This window comes from Terrapene carolina, unplaced genomic scaffold, assembly GCF_002925995.2.
Source record: "Terrapene carolina triunguis isolate 2854851 unplaced genomic scaffold, T_m_triunguis-2.0 Scaffold192, whole genome shotgun sequence".
NCBI classification, from domain to species: domain Eukaryota; kingdom Metazoa; phylum Chordata; order Testudines; family Emydidae; genus Terrapene; species Terrapene triunguis.
Window position 1 is genome coordinate 11,494,315 of NW_020664543.1, and position 8,960 is coordinate 11,503,274.

Genomic DNA, 8,960 nt, shown 5'->3' on the forward strand with positions numbered 1-8,960 from the left:
AACATAAGACAAAGTACCAGTAGGGCTAGAAAGCCCTTGTGTGGTACACAGCAGGCCAAACTTCAGCACAAACATGAATGCAGGCTACTAAAGAGCGCTACAAAAGACTGGGATATTTGTCAACAGAGCACAGCAGTAAGTCTCAAGTGTCTTGCGTGCCTGCTCCATTACTCCCAGCTACAGGCTTGTCTGAAGAAACACGGGCTCAATCTTGATCTTTAGTGTGCATGAGGCAGTTAGGTACCAGCTTCTTTCTTTGGCCTCATCCCTACTAATAGGTGGAAGTAACTTGGTGACCATGCATGTTAGCTCTCACTAACACAGAATCAATATTCCACAGCTGAACTGTGCAGGATTAAGCCCTGTGTGTCTGGTTATATAAGGGCCAGGAAAGTTAAACCAGTTCAGTTTCTCTCTGGTACCATGACATTTGTTTTCAGGCCATTTCTCCTCACACATATATTGTGCCTTAAACTGACATGACACATCATTCATCACCGTATTAGTGTCAACCCAAACCAGAGTGCACAGAAGCAGCAGCAGCATCTTCTAGATGAAAATTACACTCAAGTTGCTTTAAGAAACATTTTTTAACATACTTGTTATTCATACCCTTGCTCATCAACTAGTAGCCATTCACATGGGGATTGAAAATGTGTTCTGATTATACGCTAGATGAAAAACCACTTCATATTGGAACTACAGTCAAGGTAGGGTCTGTTTTTCATTGCAGGATGCAGTAGATGGTATCTTCCCCAACATGCCAGTATTTTATTATCTTTTAAGTAGACTTCCATCTTAAATTAACCACAATTACCATAGCGGTCATTTTTCCCTTGGGCTTTTATGACAAATCTGTACTTATCACCTCAGAGCTGCAAGTTGAGGCAGGTGGTGCAGGAAGCAATGAGAAAATCTGGAGGAGGTGGATAGCTTATTTGAACTCTTCCTACCCAAGTCACCCCCCACTGGTAACCTGGGGGAGGGCTAGCTCAGTGGTTTGAGCATTGGCCTGCTAAACCCAGGGTTGTGAGTTCAATCCTTGAGGGGGCCACTTAGGAATCTGGGGCAAAAGTCAGTACTTGGTCCTGCTAGTGAAGGCAGGGGGCTGGACTCAATGACCTTCCGGGGTCCCTTCCAGTTCTATGAAATAAATAAACATATACCTAACCTGCAAGCCCTCAGATTAGCAACATCTCTCTTTATATTTCTCCAGATTATTAACATTAATGCGAAATGAGACCTTATATTGTTATCCTTAAAAACAAAGCAAATAGGTTGCAATGGAATAGTTCCGTGTCCAAAATTAATGTGTGTTGCGGATGTGCAAAATAAAACATGCACTGACCTCACAGGAGGAGCAGCAGTGTTGACCTAACCTTGACCTAACATTTTTCTGGGTGTCTCTCTGATGTGTAGATGTCTGCCCATCCCCCTCCAACCACCATCACCTTTAATAGCTCAGGTGAGAGGCAGAATCTTGAGTAGGCAAGGCAGAGTCGTCTAGTAGTTAAAGCAATGGATGTTAAGTCAAGATTCCTTGGTTCTGTACACCGTGACGGACATATTGAGTAACCTTAGGTAATGCACTTAAAGCCAAATTTTCAAAACAGAGACTTCCTTGTATATACAAAAAATGCCTTGCCACATTTGCTTGCACAGTCACCACAATTACAGAGCAAACTGGGCAACCTCATGAATTTCAAATCCATACTTGTGCATCCTGTAATTCTCCAAGATTTTCACAGGTCTGTTCCAGGTGGCAGAAAGGAGAAAGGGATAATTGGCTTTTGTGAGCCTTTGCCAGGTAGGCTATAAAAAGGATTCCACAGCTAAGAAAATAATTATGCCAGCAGATTCCGATAATGTACCAAATATGGCACCAGTGTTGATTTTTCCACCTCTTGCTGTGCTTAGAACATTGGCTCAAATGGCCATTACAACAATATTAAACCACATACTTTTTTGTCCTGGAAGATTCAGCAACAGCTTGGCTGGTGTTTGATAGTTCCAGAGCCATCACCAGATAGAAACAGAGGGTTTCTGGAATTGCACAGAGTGAGCCAGCTGAGTGCCTCATTTATCTAGCTCTCTCATTTGTAGATCACCTCACAAAACCAAGCAGTTCTGCAGCCATCTCATACTTCCTTGTTAACTTTTTGCATTCAATGATCCTTTAGGAATAAATGCAAACTTACACAACATTTCTAACACTACTGTTAAAACATGGCTGACAAATGCGTACTGGGAAAAGTAATTTGCTTCTCTCTCCAATGGTATATAATTGCCATCTAGCTGCAGTCTCCCTTCTAGTTACAACTTAACCAGTCAAGTTTTAAAAGGGATCTAGGCATCAGTGACAAACCTGTTATCATGAAGTCCTGGTTTTTACATCAAGCAACAGAGTCATGACTGCAAAGACACCTAGGCAACCTCAATGAGAAGTTTTATTTTCATACACTTTTTGCTGCAGCAATTCCACAAAGTCAGCAAGCTCTACAAATGTTAATTAGGAAGAAATCTTCTGCAACATATGAAAGTTCTATCACACTTTCTAGGGCTTGACCCTGTTACAGCACAGAGCATCCCATCTGTCAAGAACCTTGGAATATGAAAAAAATAATGAGTGGTAAAATCAATTATTTTTCAGTCTTTTTTAAATGGCGAGGCACCTTTCTAGTTAGAGATAGCATGCCCCAATAACTAATATATTGCACTGGTAATTTGGAGACCTTTTTTTTATTACCTGCTCTGCCACTGACTGCTATTTGACCCTGCTAAGTAATTTCACCTCCCTGAACCTCAGTTTCACCATCTGTAAAATGGGGATAATGATATCTACTCTTCTTTGCAGAGTGCTTTGAGATCTATGGGCAAAAGCAAATATGTAAGCACTGTACAAGAGCAAAGTGTCATTAACTGCTGAGATCTAATCTTTTTCACTCATGTTCTTCTAATTTAAAATATAAATTAGCCAACACATTTTATGTTACTCAAGAAATATTTTGATCTCATTACATAAACTTGTTTTATAAACTCCTAAATTTTAGTAGTATTTTGTATTTGCTTTTCTCTTTTTTTTCCTGGAATCAAAGCTAAATCTATTGTTTATTTAGACTGTAAGCAGGAAATGTTTTTTTTGTTTGGAGTTTGTACATCACCTTGTACAACAGGGTCCTTGTCCATGACTGGGACTCCTAGACACTGCAATAATACAAATAAATTATAAATTAATAATAAATAATAATAATAATACCATCACCAAGCAATACCTAGATTCTTCTAGAAATATATGGATATCTGTAGTGTCATTTGTGATTGTGATTAAAACCTTTCACGTGAGCTATCAGACTGCACAACAAATGCAGGAACACAAGAGATACTGCAAATACAAGCCGACACATCAGCTCACCAACTAAGCATCGTCACAATCAATCAAACAAACAATCAAACTCCTGACGACCATTGCGCCAGCTAGAGTAACCATGGCTGATGGCGTCACACCACACATCATGCAGTGAAATTCCCAGATCTGGCTCTGTCCTGCAAATACGCAATTCCCTGGGGATGGCACCCATAGGTGGCACTAGGTAGAGTCAGGCATGCACCCTTTTGCACGATGATGGAGAGTTTGAGAGCACAGTGTGCTGGGGTGTTCTTGTCCATCCTGGTAACATGGCCAAAGACCATACAATGCTGCTTTTCAATAGGAAGGATAGTTCTCTGTGAGATGATGACACTTCACAGTGTCAAACCACCTTATTCTCAGGATTTGATGCTGACAGCACATGTGGAATGTCTCTAGCCACTCCAAGTCTGCCTGTGAGAGGGTCCAGGGTTCTGACCCAGATAGCAATACAGGTAGCCCGTAGGTTTGATAGATCCTCAACTTTGTGTCAGCGCAAAGATGTCTTTCCATCCATGAGCCAGACATGGACTTCGTGCAGGAGGCAGCAAGACCCATTCTTTGAAGAATGTCAAGTTTGCTGCAGCTGTTTGAGCTCTGCTTGCACCCTAGATAGATAAACACATTAATGCTCTACATGATACTAGACCCCGAACTGCACCAGGGGCTCTGGGGTTCTGGACCTTGATCTTCTACCAGGAGACATTCAACACCATGGTGTGGATGGCATCTTGGAGCCCTTGGAGGGTGAGATTGAAATTCTCTGACTTTTCGCAAGCAGGGCAGCAGCAGCAGCCTTGTTTTGGTTGATGAACACTTCTTGATTCCAAGGCGTGGAGTGGCAAGTCCTAATATCCAGTCAATAGCTCGACAGAATAGCAAAGAGGCAAGAATGCATTGCTGCCACACACCTGAGGCTGTGTAGAAACACAGCGAAAGCTGTGACTCATTGCACAGTCTCACACCACTACCAGTGTGAAGATCACACGCCAGATTTAGCTGTCTATATGGAATGCCAGCTCCTATCAATGCTAACTGAATTGCTGACCTGTCAACTGAATCTAAACCTGCTTTGATGTTGATATATGCCATGTGAAGCGGGCAATTCAATTCTCAGTCTCAGAAGGCTGAGATTCAGTCCCATAAAGCCTGGGAATGGTGGTTGAAAGAAAGGAGGGAAGCCAGACCCCTTGGGAAATGAAGAACTGGACAGGGCCCAGTTTAAAACTGGTGTAAACTTGATGTTTGTTTTGGGCTATCAGGGAAGAGACATCATTGCGATCCGTTCATGACTGACTGTTGCCAGCTTGAATGGAACTGGTGAAGGGCGAATCAAAGGGACTGGGATGAAGAACAGCAAAAGCCCCAGGAGGGCCGTAGGGTTCCATTAGTCAAGATGGGAAGGGTTTGGGGTCTAGAGGGCCACTGGAGACTGTCCGCAAGATTAATAAACTAGACCCCATCCAGAAGGGGTATTTTTGTTTGAAATACTGTGAACTGTACCGTTCTTAAGAGGCCCTGAAGAGGAGGAAACAGAGGCAGGGTGCTGCAGAGTGGCCTCCGGCCAGAAGGAGGCAATCAGGAGGCAGGCCCTGTTACAGTCCCCTTTGACAACAGTCTGCATAACCATCATTTTCCCAGTTGTTCACCAGCTGATTCTCAGAGGTGTGATATTTGCCAATATGAACTCAGAATATTTCGCATCCAGACCGTGTTTGCTTCAACAGCTCCTCCTTTTAACCCTGAAAAGGATCACACAGTTGCATCATGTTTTTCTCAGGTCAAATTGAGTGGAATACCAACTTCATTGTTGTTAGCATCATAACAATGACACATGAAGGCATTGCAAATAGCCTGCCTGTTGATAGGACTCTCTCAGTGTTAAAGCCCAATAATATAAAGCATTTTTTTTAAAAAATGTTTAAATTTAAAACAATAAAGTTAAAGAAAAACAACACTGTCAGAAAATTATTTCAGTTTAGGAAGCCAGTTGATCAGGGACTTTGGGCCATATGATTTTGAATATGGGTACATTGATTAGCAGCAATTCAGTCTGGGGCCAGATTCTATTTCCACATATGCTGCTGTAAATACAAAAAGAGCTCATTGAAGCCAGTAGAACTAGTCTAGCTTCACACTAGTGTATGTCAGTACAGAATCTGGCCCTTTGCCTACAAAGTATTTTAAATTATATTGCCAAAATGCCCATAAATACCATTGTAAACAAGGGTTTGACTTTCAAACAAACATATGCTACTTTTTCCAGATGTTACATACTTTACCACTAACTTATTAAAAAATATTTAATAGGCTAAAATTAAAGTATCTCATTCAATTAACATGTGTCTACGAAGATCAATATTGAGTGTCAAAAATACCTAGAACAACAATGTTGATAAGTACTTTTAGCCCACATCACCAACTGTCATTTTTATTAAATACAATAGACCAAAGAGACTCCCTAAATATAAATGTTGGTATTTTACCAAAAGGGAATCTTCTCTAGATATTTCTCATGGTATGCATATTCATAAGTTATTAACATCAGCACCCTCTACGCTGTGCCTCATCAATTCATTGACAAATAGATGTAAAACATGGCTGAACAATGCTGTTGAAAATAAAGATGTTTTGGTAGCTAGCCAGCACGTCAATTGATTGTACACGCTTGGCTTTTCTCTGACATTGTTCATTTCTAGTACAGGTTATGAATTTTCAGAAGCAGACACAGGCAATTTAGACTAAACATACAATTACTACCTGGGCTGGTTGCTTAAATCGATACTACCATACATTTCAAAAATACTGCAATATATATTCCTTTATTTCGATTTGCTGTAGGAAGTAAACCTCTCCATAAATTTTCCTTCCCCTCTAATTTAAGATAAATATGACTAAAAAACCTTGATAAGAACTGGTACCGGCTGAATGGTACAAAAAGAGTGATTCGGTAATAATTTTATGACTAAATGACTATGAATTCACTGCTTTTATTCATGGAGTCATATTACTCATTGCGAGTGTTCAGTCAGCTACCAAGCTATTCATGAAAGTGTGTGCAAATCCAAGAAGTTGAATTCATTTTAACGTATTATGCATTGAAAAATGTGCATCAGAAAGTGCAATATTCACAAGATGCCATCTAAAATTTAAGTCATCCAATCAGGGAGCAGAAACACTATCAGATGTCTTAGGTAGCAAATCACAGAGATGAAGCTAACAGTTCACAAAATACTAGGATCAATTTCTTAATTAAAACTATTTAACAAATACTTGCAAATTACAAATACATTGGTTAAAAAAAAAAGAAAAGGATCAGTTTACAAGAAAACCATGGTAACTATCCCAAGTGAAATTTTTAGGGGCATGTCTATCATGGCATAATGGGGATGAGATTGGAGACTGTGGTAGAGCAGGGGGTTGAACCCAGATCTCCCAAATCATAGGCTAACCATTGGACCATCCTTCTTCTCCTGGCTTTGGCTCCAGTTGGAACAGGAATGAACAAAACAACCACTGATTTCCAGTCCAGCTCCCAAATTGAAAAAGCTTGGATATGCACACCAACTTTGGGATACATCCCTGACCTGAGTTCACCCAATCACTCTTTATGACCTGTAGTTACTATAAATCAAAGAAGACAATATGTGTCTAGCTGTATAGTATGTAAATACGTAACAAGCTGAGCAAAGGAACAAAGCAAATGTGACTCTCTCTGTTACTTTAAAAGGTCTCTACCAATAATGTTACAAAAATACCAGGACTTCAATATCACTACCTTTATTTGGATCGGTGACAGAAGGCAGCATGGTCTGATGGATAGTGTGCTGGAACGGGAGTCAGGAAACCTGAATTTTGTTCATGCTTCTGCCACTAAACTGCTGTGTGACCTCAGGGAAGTTACCTAATCTGTCTGTGCTTCTTTTTTCTTCTCCCACCCATTAGCTGTCCTTTCTATTGTAATGTAAGCACTTCAGGAAAGGGACTGTCTTTACTTATTTGTTTTTGTACAGCACAATGGGACTTGATTTCAGCTGGGGCCTATAGATGCTACTACAATATAAACAATAATAATAATAATAATAATAATAATAATAATAATAATAATAAAGTGATAGAAACTTTAAACCCATAAGAAAGTAATTATCTTATGGTTCATTGCCTGATTTTAATTATGCCATTATCCATGAAAATTAAAATGTTATGCAACTTAAAAAAAAACTGAATCAAACAGTGATGAGCTTTTTCTTGAAGGTAAAATAAAAGTAACTCTCTCATTCCAGATTACACCTGTCAAGCGGATGCAGTTCACTTTTGTGGGGTTTTTATTTGTATTGTTCATAACTACGAAATGGATTTTTAAATTCTGATTTGGGTTATATGTTATTTATAATGCAGCCAAGTATGGAAGTAGCTTGTTTAATATTTAAGTTTATGTAGGTACCGAAGAGTCACAATGCCAAGGTGAGGTAAATACTATTAGACCCTGGGTTAACTGAGGCACAAACTGGGTAGGTGATATCTATTGATCCTCGATATTAAAGAGGGTCAGTTGCCACACTGTCTAGGCATCAAGGTCTTGATTTTCACAAACATACATTATAAGGGACAGTTACATAGAAACAGGTATATTATCTGAATGATTATCAAAATTAACACAGGAAAGAAATGTCTGACATACAAATTAAGAGCCAATACTAATCAGATACTAAGCATCTCTTATTAGCTCAATGGGAACTGAAGGCACAAATGAAATTGGGCCCTAAACACTTTTACCAAGACACTTACTTAGGAAGTCTTAATTCTGTCATGTGCGAAATACCATGGAAACCAGAATTTAAAATTGCCCATGCAACGCTCTTTGAAAAAAATAAAAACACCACCATGTGACTGATATGACCAATCACAGATAAGCAATAAGGCTCACATTTTGAATAATCATGATCAATCAAGACTTCAGAATTCAGACAAATATTCCAGTAATGAATGCATTCAAGAAAGCTGCAATATGTTCAAGCATAAAGGCTAAATTAATTAAATAAATTATTTGTGCAGCTTTAATTATAACTTCCTAGTTCTGAATGCTTCACAGCCTCGGTAAGAAGTAGAGCTGTGCAAATAACTGTGGGGTTTTTTTTGGTTCAGTGACCAAACCAAACAAACAAAAAAATTGTTTTGGGTTGACCATTAACAAATGTTTTAAAAAAAATTTGGTGAACCAAAAAAAAAAAAAGATAGCTTCACGTCAAACAAAAACTGATTTGATTGACTTGAAGAATAATGTCTCGTTTTGTTTACAGGTTCTTCAATTTTATTTTATTTTTAAAAGGTTACAGTAAAATTCAAAACAAAAAAGGTATTTCAATTTTTTTAAAACTCAAAACATTTCATTAAAAAAAATGTAGAAATCAAACATTTCCCCTTCAACTAAAACAATTCAGCAAAAATCAACCCAAATTTGTGAGTTTTTTCAGGTTTCAGAGAAGCAGCCGTGTTAGTCTGTATCCGCAAAATAAACAGGAGTACTTGTGGCACCTTAGAGACTAACAAATTT